Source organism: Ahaetulla prasina, chromosome 3 (genome assembly GCF_028640845.1).
Source record: "Ahaetulla prasina isolate Xishuangbanna chromosome 3, ASM2864084v1, whole genome shotgun sequence".
Lineage (NCBI taxonomy): Eukaryota > Metazoa > Chordata > Lepidosauria > Squamata > Colubridae > Ahaetulla > Ahaetulla prasina.
In genome coordinates this window covers 63,515,407-63,524,988 of record NC_080541.1, presented here as the reverse complement: position 1 = coordinate 63,524,988, position 9,582 = coordinate 63,515,407, and positions in this window count along the sequence as shown.

The window sequence follows — 9,582 nt, the reverse complement described above, 5'->3', positions numbered from 1 at the left end:
GCGCCATTCCGGCCTTGCCCTGGGCCTCTGCCCACATGCTGCCGCCTCCCTCTGGCCTCAAACTACGGGCCCCCAGGCCATAGCAATTTATTCAGTCTATGGCTTGCTGCACTAGGCCAAAGGGCCACAGGGGGGGGGCTGGAGTGGGTGCAGAAGGGCCGAAGTGGTTTGGGAATGGACCGGACAGTTATTCTTACCTGCAAGAAATCCCATCTGAAAAGTGCTGCAGCAGAGATCTTGCAGCCACTTATTCCACCCCTTGCCAAGCCTCAGTCACTTGTGAGACACTCCATGTGCTCTCCCGGTCGGCAGCTGCTTCTCTCCACTGCTACTCTTGCTGAGATAGCATCTTGTGCAATTTAGCAGCTATGAGCCACCGCTTTCCTCTAAGTCCTATCTGGAAAGCACTGCAGCTGAGAGAACCAGCATTCAACATGGCTGCTGCTTCTGTCTGCCTCAGCACTGTCCGGATGGGATTTAGAAGAAAACAGCAGCTCACAGCTGCTAAATTGCACAAGATGCTCTCCCACCAGTGCAGAGAGAAGCAGCCACTGCCCTGGAGAGCAGAAATGGGGACCAGGCCCTGAAAGGCTGCTCGGTTGAGCCTTGCCGCATGGCGGAAGCCACACACATACACTCCCACATTTTTGGTGGTGAAATTATTTGAAACCCACCAGTGCAATGGATGTGCAAATTCTATAAAGTAGCACAGCATTTTTTCTGAAATATGATAGCTGCCCTTGAATACTAAGATATGGCTGCTTAAAGTTGTAGACAGTGGTATTTTAGCACTTCCTTATGCTCTACATCAGATTTTTGCAGATCAAATCCAATGCACTGTACAACACTGCTTTCTGGGTTTGATTTACTTTACTTTACTTTACTTTACTTTACTTTACTTTACTTTACTTTACTTTACTTTACTTTACTTTACTTTACTTTACTTTACTTTACTTTACTTTACTTTACTTTACTTTACTTTACTTTACTTTACTTTACTTTACTTTATTGATTAGCCCTTGGGCCATAACAAAGTGCAGAGTTCCAGACACAAATTATTACTAAAATCTGATAAAAACAATTTAAAATAGAATGTGATAAAAATACAATTCAAAATGAAATTGGAGCTTTCTGGCTTGAAACCAACAGTTGTATTATTGGGTAACCGTTTGATAAAAGGCATTCCTATCCAAACTTTGCCATCCTTTTTATTTACACAGTACCCATAAAAAAAATAAGGAAAACTTACAGTGTAATTGGTATAAAACTATATATCACTGGGGCATAGCATCTTTCACTGCTTGCCTCTAACCGCAGGACAAAAATGTTCTGCTAGCATCTTTTTCCTACTGATATTACCCTTACTATGTTCCCCAGTTACAAGTACTAGAATTTTCCCTTTCGTTTCAAGAACCTCTAAGGCAGGGATGTCAAACTCACGTTGTCACGGCGGTGTCACATGATGTATCGGGACTTTTTTTCCCCTTTGCTAAACTAGACATGGGCATGGCCAGCGCGTGACAGGCCGGGAGTTTGACAGCCCTGCTCTAAGATCAGCTTTTGTAAATTATTATTTCTGCTGGGTTGGAGAGTAGTCAGATGACTGACAGCAAAGGCAAGATAGAAATCAGCAACAGAAAAAAAGTAACAGTCTTGGTGATTTTTTTTTCTCCCAGATCAAGGATAAGCAGATAATACTTCAACTTAGCAGTGGGGCAATGCCCTTCGAGTTCAGTACTGAGAAAACAATCCTGTATAGCCCTGTAACAGTCCAGTAAAACAGAGTCTGGTGGGTTGACAAGCATATATTGCAGGACCTTCAAATGCCAAAGAACTATGGAAACTCAGGCTGTGCCCCTGAAACACTGGAATATCATAGCGTCTTATAGAATAGAATAGAATAGAATTTTATTGGCCAAGTGTGATTGGACACACAAGGAATTTGTCTTGGTGCATATGCTCTCAGTGTACATAAAAGAAAAGATACGTTCATCAAGGTACAACATTTACAACAATTGATGATCAATATATCAATATAAATCATAAGGATTGCCAGCAACAAGTTATAGTCATACAGTCATAAGTGGAAAGAGATTGGCGATGGGAACTATGAAACGATTAATAGTAGTGCAGATTCAGTAAATAGTCTGACAGTGTTGAGGGAATTATTTGTTTAGCAGAGTGATGGCCTTCGGGAAAAAACTGTTCTTGTGTCTAGTTGTTCTGGTGTGCAGTGCTCTATAGCGTCGTTTTGAGGGTAGGAGTTGAAACAGTTTATGTCCAGGATGCGAGTGATCTGCAAATATTTTCACGGCCCTCTTCTTGATTCGTGCAGTATACAGGTCCTCAATGGAAGGCAAGTTGGTAGCAATTATTTTTTCTACAGTTCTAATTATCCTCTGAAGTCTGTGTTTTTCTTGTTGGGTTGCAGAACCGAACCAGACAGTTATAGAGGTGCAAATGACAGACTCAATAATTCCTCTGTAGGAATATAGCTTATGTACTCACAAGCCCCAAATATATTCTTTAAACTCCATACTTAAAAGAATTACATCTTTTCTGTTTCTTTGCAGTAACAAACTAAAGTGGTCCTCATCCTGGACTTACAAGCTGTTAGCTATTCTTCGTCCAAGATCTGGCATAGAATTCAAACTGTTTTCTAGAGCCCTCTCAATATTTTCAGCTGTTTCTTACTGTCCATTTTAACAGCATGTTCCTAATCCAGGAACAGAACTCATTACTGAACATAATGCATTTTAATCCATAAAGCCCTATACAGAATTCAGCATACAACAGACTGATAGCATTGTGTAGTGTGTATAGCAAAGGCTCATTTTGTCCCTATTTTAGTTAATAGTCCCTCTGAAATAAGGTGGATAAATGATTATGATTCAGTCTTTAGATTGAAAAACTATTACTACCAAGGCAGTACAAGTAATTTTTAAATTAAATAAAAGCTCAGAAAGCTTAATTATGTGAAGGTAAATTACCAACACTTTCTCTTATTCATTTTCCATTTCAATAAAAGTTTTCAGTAGGGATACAAATGCACTTTGCACGTATTACTTACTTACTTACTTCACCTTTTGAACAAAAAGCAACTACTCAGACCTAGTGCTCATGAAATAATACCAAAGTGACCATAGAAATATTAGAAGAATCATATGAATTTTTCAGCCACGTTTTCATGCTCACGTCAATTAAGGGGTGATTATTTTTATAAGACTAAAATACAAGTACAGCCTTTTTATACTACATACATTCTTCATATTTAGGTTATAGACTAAAGCTATGTGATGTATGACTCACATCTGATGCACTAAAAGTTTAAATTTGCTATCACTGAGGAAAAATTAAATTAAAATTTTATAGAAACATATTTTTTCTGCAATCAAACCTAGGATCTTGGTCAAAGGAAGTTGAACTACCATCTTCAAAAAATTAAGACCTTCATTGAGCAATTCTAAAAGAATAATCAAAATAAGCTTGCCCAATCCAATTTGTAATTTAATTATAATCTTGAATCTGTTTCTTCAATAACAATATCTGCAACTATGAAAATTTCACAGAAATCTAATGGAAAAGATAATGTAATTTGCAAATGTTTAGAAGAAATGGATAAAGGAACAAAACTGCAGTGCTGACAAATTTATTCCAATGTCACGTAGGGCAAGAATTTCCAGTGATGCTCTGAAAACAAACAAAAATGATATTCATGCAGTGTCCTTGGAAGGAAGAAACAGACGCAGACATATGGGAAATGGAGCTTTTTGCAATTCTTAGTTGCTAGAGGGAAAAAAAGGCTGCATACACAAATTTCATCCTTGCAATTCTAGGTGAGTTTACTGCTGTTCTGTATTGCCTGGGATAAAAAGTATAGGAAGTGCATTATGCACACTAAACAAATTAATTTCTAACCTCATCCTCTGTTCACATCAAGTCTATCTACATAAATTGTATATCACCACATCAATGGCAAGGTGACTCTGTAGATCGCTAGAATGGATCTCCTCAGGAAGTGAATATTTTTTTTAATACATTAGTCATACCTATGTGGGAATGTATAATGTGGTCATAATATGTAAGTTATATGACATCACTACTGTGTTTCCCAGAAAATAAGACTGAGTCTTATTTTCTTTTGTGCCCTAAAATAAGCACTGGAGTTTATTTTTTGGGGGGGTCTTATTTTTTCCCCCCTTGTACAGGAGGCCCACTTCTGCTTGCTCGTGGCAGGGCATGAGGCAGCATGGCGTGCTGGTGCTGCAGCCAGGCAGGGGAGGTGGAACTTCCCCATGTGCCCTGCACCAGCTTACCTCAGGGACCCCGCAACTAGGCCATCCATGCCCCAACACCTGCCACAACTCCCAGCCATGGCTCCAGCATGCCATTCGGCCTCCTGCTCCATTGCAGCCACAAGCAAGCATAAGAAGTGAGCTGGAGGCCATGTGGACTCCTGCTGCACATGGTTGCTGGTGCTGGTGTCGGGGCATGAGTGGCCTGGCTGCAGGAGCCCTGAGGTAATATGGGGCGGGGCAGGTGGAGCAGCTTCACCACCATCCTGCATCGCCTCATGGCCGCATCGTGAGCAACCAAATAGAATGGGTGGGCAGGAGGCTTTTCAGGCTTTTAAGTAGGGCTTATTTTGGGAGTAAGGCTTATATTAGGCACAGACGTAAAAACATGCTAGGCTTATTTTCAGGATAGGTCTTATTTTTGGGGAAACAGGATAGTAACATTAGGAATTCTGGCCATGTAGGCCAGATGAACTAAAAGCAGCAAATTGTTGACAAAGTTGTAAACATAGAGCTCCAAAGAATAAAAAGTACTTTTAGCCCAGTGTTCACAGAGAGGAAAGAAAGAGATTTATTTTGCTTCTTTATTTCTCTGGGTTTAAAAAACTCTTGGATTGTCTCCTGAAGGTGTGTTGCCTTCATGAAGAAGAGAATACTTTTGATTCTGTTCCCTTTCTTCCACTTAGTAAGTTTGTTCCGACATCACTAAAGCCTAGTTGGACAAAGTTTAACTGAAAACCCCTGGGATCTATTTACAAGTTAATACGTTTATAATAAGGATTGAGCATATTTGATTAATCGTTTTAAAATTAGCACTAAAAAATTAGCACTTCTCGGCACTAAAAGTGTACTCTTCCTTTCTGAAAACTGGAGGTGAGTTACCAATATAAGATTTTTAGCAGAGTGAGAATCAAGTGTTTGAGAGCTTCTCTGATGGGCAGACTGGAAAATCTTTGGGAAAACTAGATGCTAGGTAACTGGACAAATGTGTTGCAGGCAAAGGAACAAACAGAGGCATATGCAAGTTGTCATGGCTACCATTCTTTCTAAGCGGTTTTCATTTCATAAGATTTTACTTTAATCTTAAATCATCTTATTGGAGAAAAAGGATGTTGATCATTTGGACAGGACACTAAATTTCAGAGAACTTGAGTTATACTGGATACATAAAATCAAGCCTGCCATAAGAATTATGAGGTATAAACATGGCTCATGAATACATGCATAAAATCCTGTCAGTAAAAAAAATGGCACACAAATATGTGGATAGTTTACAAGATACGGGCAATTCCCTTAAGGGCAGCTGAATTCCTAGGGACTCTATACATATGTCCATTAAGTTCTCCTGGTAGCAATATGGAAATATTCTGTCATTGCTTTCTTTCAGAAAGCTGTTTTGATACCCCAGTCTACCTTTCTGGCTTTCTATTTCCTAGTATTTGCTGAAAAAATATTAAGCAGGTCCAACTTTCCTTAAGTTTCCAAGAAGATATCATAAATTTGCCTGATTTTCATGTTCCTGGAAGATTAGTTTAGTTTCTACACTAAAGTAGAAACATGAAAAGCAGAATCTCTAAGGTGCTTTTTTCTTCAAAAGACAACCAGATTGTTTTTTTCTTGAGGAAGAAGATCAAAATATTTTGCTTCTCATCCAAGAAACTTAGATAGTTCTAGTGGCGGAAGGATGGAAGGATAGCTACTGACTGTTGAGACTGGATGGGTGGAGGAACGGAAGGATAGGTTCTGATAGGATGGTGAGTGAAAGGAATGTATTTCTTTGCAATCATCTGGTTATTAGCAGTCTAACAGTCCCACCATCCAGTCTCAACTGTCAGTATCTGTATTTCCATCCTCCCACCATGAGAACTGATGAAGCACCTTTGAGGCAACTATGACCTGGATGATTGAGAATCTCCACAGGCATGAGAAGCAGAATCTCTCCACAGACATGCAGTAGCAGCAGGAACGGCCAGCTGACATACGAAGTGCCAGTCTGCCCTTTGACTTTCACATGAACAGTATTTACATGACTATTTATTTCACTGTAATAAATGTTTGAAAAATCATCTGTCCTGAATCTTTGCTGACCATATACAAATGAGCAAAAAAGATAATTCTTTCATTTGTTTGATCATATGAATATTTGTTGATATTTATTCAGTGGTGAAATCCAATTTTTTTTATACAGATTTTGTGGGCATGGGCATGGTGTGGCTTGGTGGGCGTGGCTTGTTGGGCATGGCAGGGGAAGGCTACTGCAAAATCTCCATTCCCTCCCCACTCCTGGGGGAAGGATATTGCAAAATCTCCATTCCCACCCCACTCTGGGGCCAGCCAGAGGTGGCATTTGCCAGTTCTCCAAACTACTCAAAATGTCCGCTACTGGTTCTCCGAACTGCTCAAAATTTCTCTGATGAGTGGACTGGAAAATCATTGGAGAAACTAGACACTAGGTGACTGGACAAATTTGTTGCAGGCAAAAGAGCAAACAAAACCATATGACAGAACGAACCTGTCAGAACCTGCTGGATTTCACCCCTGTATTCATTGACTTGAAAGTGTATATTATGTCCATCTTGTTTCATCTTGATTAAGGCTCAGGATCAAAACCATCTTTATGTATTGCATTGTCCACCTCTCATTAACTTGGCACTTCCAAGATGTTCTTAAGTTTACAATTCTCACATCTCCCACTTTTTGTACTCACACATCAGAAGAAGCCCGGGCTGCTTTCCGTGTAGTATTTTTTTTTTGTTTTGTTTACATTTATACCCCGCCCTTCTCCGAAGACTCAGGGCGGCTTACAATGTATAGGGCAATAGTCTCATTCTATTTGTATATATTTACAAAGTCATTCACACAAGTATTCACACAAGGGAGACTACAGAGAACTCAAAAGGGGAACATCCGTAGGCTTCACATAAACACTTGCTAAAGAGGATGTGTGAATGCCATAGTCATTTCTATCTGCCTTCATTTTGAGGCATAATTGAACTGCTTCAATATTAAAATGCTATAGTTCAAGGTATAATGAACTCACTGTTCATGAGGACTAGGGATACTAATAAGTTAAGCTGCAAATTGTCCTTTATTGTAACGATAATCCCTTCTGTGGATTCTTATGTAGCATGGCATTATTTTAAATGCTTCCAGTGGAATCATTCCCTAGAGATATGAAAATATTTAGATTGATAAAGAAATGTGTATATTGCTAGTTGTCAGCCATACAATTACCATCCTCTGCTTTTTAATATCTATTTTTTTTCTGTGATTCATATTTTTTTCTCATTAATATGAATTGAGCACAAAAATATCTATTGCATTTATCGAAAAGAATCCCTCTACAGGGAGCGGGAGAGAGAAAAGTAATTAACCTCTTGCCTGACCAGGTCTCCCTCTTTAAATCCAGCTGAACTACAGCTTCGCCTAGCTTTATTCCAACAAGTAGTTGTTGAATTGTTTGGCCTGAAATCTGCTGGTTTTTCATCAAAAAGCTTTTCTGAGTCACCAACTGACCTGGCCTCAAAGAAAAGGCCTTTTCTATTTTCTTTTTCAGACAGATAACTAGTGTCTTTCAAGATCAACCAAAAATATTTCTGAAATAGTTTCCCCTTTTTGTAGTGTTATGGTTTCTTGAACTTATAGCCCCATGCTTCCCAGATTCCTCCCTTAATTCTTACAATGGCATTCTTTTTGGAGACCTTTCAATTTTGAAGTTGACAAACATGAATGGAGAAGCAAAACCCGGGCAGATCAGAAAAGGCAAAAGATACTCAGGATTCTAATCCTTGCTTCTCTTCTTTTCCCAACACAGAAGAGAAAAATATTTTCCCGTCACAATTCATTCCCATACATTGTTTAGAAATGCAAGATGGGGAAAATGTTCCACTTTTCTTTGCTCCCTTCTACTCTGCTGCTCCATCTCTGGCAAATTCCTCAGTTACCTGGAGGCTGTGATGTTATTAAGCAACCACATCCTTGCTTAAAAGGATGGATCAGATGGGTGGGCCATCTTCTTCTACTAGGATTAAATTTTATTGTTTACTGTTTGTTTACTGAAAATAGCTTTATTACACCTATGTCAAGCTGGTTTCCAAAGTAGCTTGTTGTCCAACTGGCACCATTATAAAGAGGTCCTTGACCTGTTTGTGGGGAAAGCCTATAAAGCCACTGTTATAGGAAGGCAGGGAAGAGGGTGCTAGGCCTGTTTTTTTGTCAATTAATATGATGTGCTTTTCCCAAAATCCAAGCTCCACAGAGTAGTGGTATTACCATGCAAGGATGTAAAGGAAGAGGGGGGATTTGTGCAGTGATATTGTTGTGGTGTGGGGCTTGTCATAACTTGTTGGGCTTTATTACTATAAACCTCCAGAGGGGAAAGGAACAAGAAATTATATTTTTATTATTTTTCATTGCAATTTCTCTTCTTCCCAACACAGAAGAGAAAAATATTTTCCCGTCACAATTCATTCCCATACATTGTTTAGAAATGCAAGATGGGGAAAATGTTCCACTTTTCTTTGCTCCCTTCTACTCTGCTGCTCCATCTCTGGCAAATTCCTCAGTTACCTGGAGGCTGTGATGTTATTAAGCAACCACATCCTTGCTTAAAAGGATGGATCAGATGGGTGGGCCATCTTCTTCTACTAGGATTAAATTTTATTGTTTACTGTTTGTTTACTGAAAATAGCTTTATTACACCTATGTCAAGCTGGTTTCCAAAGTAGCTTGTTGTCCAACTGGCACCATTATAAAGAGGTCCTTGACCTGTTTGTGGGGAAAGCCTATAAAGCCACTGTTATAGGAAGGCAGGGAAGAGGGTGCTAGGCCTGTTTTTTTGTCAATTAATATGATGTGCTTTTCCCAAAATACAAGCTCCACAGAGTAGTGGTATTACCATGCAAGGATGTAAAGGAAGAGGGGGGATTTGTGCAGTGATATTGTTGTGGTGTGGGGCTTGTCATAACTTGTTGGGCTTTATTACTATAAACCTCCAGAGGGGAAAGGAACAAGAAATTATATTTTTATTATTTTTCATTGCAATTTCTCTTCCTTCTCCTTCTCCTTCTCCTTCTCCTTCTCCTTCTCCTTCCCCTCCTATCTAGGATTCTAATAGCACATTTCATGGTTTTCATTTATGGTTTGAGAGCTTCTGTTGTTTTTATTGATTTGTGTACCACTCAGATATGGTGTTACAATATAGACAACTGCATGTGTCTTTTAAATTAAATAAATAATAATACATATAACAATTATGTTAGACTATAACTTATGCAGCATTTCCTTG